This window comes from Bison bison, unplaced genomic scaffold (assembly GCF_000754665.1).
Source record: "Bison bison bison isolate TAMUID 2011002044 unplaced genomic scaffold, Bison_UMD1.0 scf7180017864144, whole genome shotgun sequence".
Classification (NCBI taxonomy): Eukaryota; Metazoa; Chordata; class Mammalia; order Artiodactyla; family Bovidae; genus Bison; species Bison bison.
In genome coordinates, this window is record NW_011494716.1 from 309,788 (window position 1) to 314,347 (window position 4,560).

Genomic DNA, 4,560 nt, shown 5'->3' on the forward strand with positions numbered 1-4,560 from the left:
GAAGTCGGGGCTGCGAGGTGCCTGGCATTGGCACATGGGCCGGTCCTCCATCACACCAAGGCCGCCCCGCGCACCCTTTTCCTGCTAAAGTTGCCCCTTCTCCAGGTCTAGCTCAGAGCGTTTTTACGTGTCCACCAGGAACATCAAAAAGCCCTCACGTCGTCGGGTCACCTGGTCCCCGTCATGTGGGCTTCGCCTGGAAAACAGTGGTGCCACTCCCCTTGCACAGGGGCAGGAGCAGCACACGTGAACCCGGCCCACCCCTCTCCAGTGTCAGGCTATTTCCTCTTGCTCTGTAGGGGTGTGCCCTGCCCAGGGTGTCCCGGGGGGCAGCCTTCAGTCCCAGTGGAGGAGGAGCAGGCGCTGTGGCCCTGTCCCCAGGGGAGGGGTGACTGCCGTTTCCTCTGGACTTTCACAAAGGCACCGATTTAAACTCCCACGGAAAAGGTCCCCTGACGACTTCTGTGCCCCCACCTTTTGTCCCACCCATCACCGTGTGTGACCCACGGTCCACACGGAGGGAAGGATGTCTTAACCTCTATTGGTGATGTCACAACAGCGGCTCTTAAACTCGGAAGGAGGTTGGGCTATGGGGAATCCCACTGTGCAGGGGCCGGCGGGGGCGCTGGAGGGGCTCAGAGATGCAGCCAGGTTCACCAGTGGGTGTGTGTGTGTGTAGGATACCAAGGCGCAGGGGGTGCCTGCCCAGGGTGGGGGGCGGCCCAGAAATAAGGCACTGCCCTGGGTATGGAGCCCCCTCTCCTTGCTTTGGAAAAAGCTTGCCTGTGTTCACCTGCTTTCCCAAAAGCAAATCTGTCTTGAGCCTTTCTTTCAGGATCAGGACTTGGGTTTCAGGTGTACACCCTGTTCAAATGTCCCTCGCCACAGCGCCCACGTCTTTGTGTGCAGTTGGAGGGCAGGGAGCCGCGTCCACGCCGCGTCTGTCCTGGATGTCTGGGTGCGGGGGTGATAGGCAGAGCTGAGTCCTGGCTGTAAAAGCGCGCTCGGCTTGGCCGCTCGGGGAGAGACAACGCTCCCACTGCATTCTTCCCTCTGGAGAGCGCCACTACCTCCTGGGCTCAACCGACAAGCTCCATCTTAACCTCCAGAGCCAGAGACCCAGGGCTTCGGGGTTGAGCTTGCAGCTGGCAGAGCTGAAGTGACTGCCCTGGCCTGAGCCGGTGACAGCTGAGCCCTTCTTTGTCGGCCACCTTTCTCTGCTCACTCACAAGCCTCTTCCCTTGTTTTTCTTTTAAAGGCCCTTAGATATTCTCTTCTTGCCCTGTGCTTCCTCGTGTAGTCTTTAGTTTTATCCACCTCATCCTTTGAGCCATCATCCTGGCAGGCAGGTGCCTTACGTTCTAAGATGTGGACGTGGGTGGATGTCAGTCTCTGAACACGCGCAGACATACCTGGAAACATATATATAAACGTGGGCTGATCCAGGGTGAGAAAGAGAATGCCCTAGTGTTGAACAGCTCAGGAGCCCGAAGTTGTACCGAGAGGGGCAGGGGGGGAGGTGCCGGAGCTGAAGCCAGTGCCTTTCGGACAGCGCCGCTCCCCCACTGCCCGGCCCCTCTTGCCACGGAGTGGGGGCCGGAGGGCCGAGGGCTCTGCCACCTGGCAACACCTAGCTTCCCTCCAGGGGCGTGAGGAAGCCAGGTGTGACGTGACCAAGGCAGTGGGCAGCCTCACATGGAGCCCAAAGCCCCACCCCGAGAGGGGCACCACAGGCCTGCCATTCTGAACCTTGCGTCTCAGGAGGCTGGTTACAGACTTGCCTTGGGAAAGGTGACTCTTGGGGTCAGTCCAGGGCTGAGGGGAACTGCACCTACCCCAGCGCCCTTGGGGGGCCAGTCTGTGGCATTGGTGATGCAGGCCTGAAGGAATTGCAGGAGACCAACCACCTGCCAACAGACCCCTGAGGACAGGGTGCGTGCGTGGGGCTCCGGGTGACTTTGTACTTTGTGAAAACATTTGTGTTCTGAAAAAAGTCAGCGGGAGGCTCAGCACCCAGGAAAGCCCGCTGCGCGCGTCTGTGTACAGGCCCAGCCTGCCGCCTGCTGCCCCACCTGCACACGTGTGTTCGCTCTGGGAACATGACAATGCACACCATTTTGCATCCAGCTTTTCCCACTTAGTGTTTTTTCTTAATGTTGTGTCATGTTTGAACGGTGATTTAAAAACCTTATTTTTAATGATTGTAGAGTTTAATGGATAATTTTTATCATAATTTATCTGACCATTTCACTGCTATAAAACATTTAGGTGGCTTCTGGTTTTTCACCATTTAAATAATGCTGTGATTAATATCCTCATAAATCTTTGATTTTGGACTCTGAATCTCCCTCGCCCCCACCCTGCCCAGATACCTAGAAGTGGTGTTTTGGGGGCAAAAAGTCTGTTCATTTTAAAGGTGGTACAGTGTCTCTTCTCTGTCTTGATCTGATGAGTAGATACCAGAGTTCCAGTACAGAACTTCCTTAGTTGTGCTCTGCAGATTCTGAACAAACCAATTTCTGGTAAGCTGTGTGTTCCCAAGAATGTTTGAGTAAGATTGCTCTTTTTTTCCCCCCCTCTTAATCCTAAAGTGATGTCATTACTGCAGGCCATTTGTGACATATTTTTCCAAAAGCCAGTTTCCTTATTTTCATGGAGAAAACCTGGTTATGCTTGCATGTTACCTTCCCTCCCCTGCTGCTATGGCTTTCAAGTGCTTGGTGACACTTCCAGAATCTTGTACTTTGTGTCCACAATGGTACTGAATTTGCATCTGCACAGTCAGCAGAGATAAAAAGTGTTGAACTGACATTGCCACATACTTAGTGGATAATTTGTAATGAAGTTTGTAGACTCAGAAAGTACACTGGGCCATTTGGAATCAGCAAAAGAGCAAAGGCTCTACTTGAAACCATGTAGACAATTGGATTTTAGGGAAGTGTGCTTGCCCTCATGCTCTTCAGATCCCAGGACTTAGGTCCTAGCAGTTCATTAGAGCACGCTGGCCAGGTTTTTCCATTGTAGAATGTGATTGTCCTGGCTGACAAGGATTTAAGAATTTCTCCCCTCTCCTTGCCCACCAGTGTTGCAGGTTGCCTAGTTGTCTTTTAAGTCCAGACAACCCAAATTTGGCTTCCTCCTTAATTTCTGCACTTTAGTTTGGGGTCTGTCACTTCTGAGGTGGAATACGCATGGGAGACTTCTGGGTGCCATGCCCAGTGCCACTTGGCGTGGTCAGAGTCTGTGGCCAGATTATGCAGAATTAGCTCTCCCTTCCCTCTGATCACCTCCCCCTGGTTGGTCCATAGACCAGAGCAGAGGCTGAGCAGCTGTGAGCATGGTGAAGGTACTCTCCTCGGAGATAGCACCGTATGCGTTTCCCCGTGTTTTCTTTCATATCCAAACCTAGCATGAACTAACTGATGGTGATCGAGTGGGTGTGGCCCTTGCTTCCTAGGCAGACTACATGGCAAGTGCCTTAACTCAGGGCAGGAGTCACTCCCAGAGCCTCTGAGGGGTGCAGGCTGCTGGCCCAAGACTGCAGGGTTGTGAACTAGGCTGCCTGTGGAGATCTGGCCTGGGGAGGAAGCTGTTCAGCAGAGGGCAGTTTTATCTGAGCTCAGACAGCATGGTGGGCAAGCCTCCAAGGATACCTGAATTTCCCCCAGACCCATTTCTTCACTATGAAGAAATACCAAACTATGTACAGAGAACTTTTTACAAAAGGCAAACTTTTTTAGCTGTGTAATCCACCCTAGTCTAACCCATCTGGCTGAATGACTATGAATAGGGGTTCATTTTGCTGATGAAAAGCCTCTACCGTGATGTTTGATTGGACATCGACAAAATCAAATTTTTGCAATATTTAGAGCTGCTGTAGCTGTTCCTTAACAACACAAAATAGGATGAATCAGTATGTTAGCTGTCTTTCAGGTTGGTGGCAGTCGGTTATAACATGTGTAATATTCTCTACCTGGTCTGTAGCTGTAACTGTGATGTACAGGCAAAGCAAACATTAAAAAAAGAACTTATGAAAACAAATAATGCAATGATATTAGGATATACACTTTTGTATCTTTATTCTTATATAAGGTTATTTGCTGGCTATTGTTGGCCTCTAGTTCAGTCTGTGTTATTTAAAATCTAATATATGAATTATTTGGATTGAATTCATGTTCGGGGCCACGTTGTTGTATGTATGGATGTACAGCCTTGAATGTGAATAATTATTGTAAACTATATTTTACAACTTTTTTTTCTGGCTTTATTATATAAATTTTCTATTTGGTCGATGATTTAATCATATCATAATTTAATGAATCTGTTTATTCTTTTTTTTCCCCAAATATTTGTGCTTTAGATGTAGTTACCAGATGAATTTTCCACGTATGCTCGGTAGTCTTGTAATAAAAAAGCATGTAGAGTGTAGACTCTCGCTGACGTAGCTCTTCCTTTGGCCGGGGTGCGGGTCGGGCGTGGTCGGGCGACCAGGACCTGGGCCCGAGAACAGGGCGTCCAGGCATGGCACGCGCCCGGCGCAGGCTTGCGAACCCCTTCCGA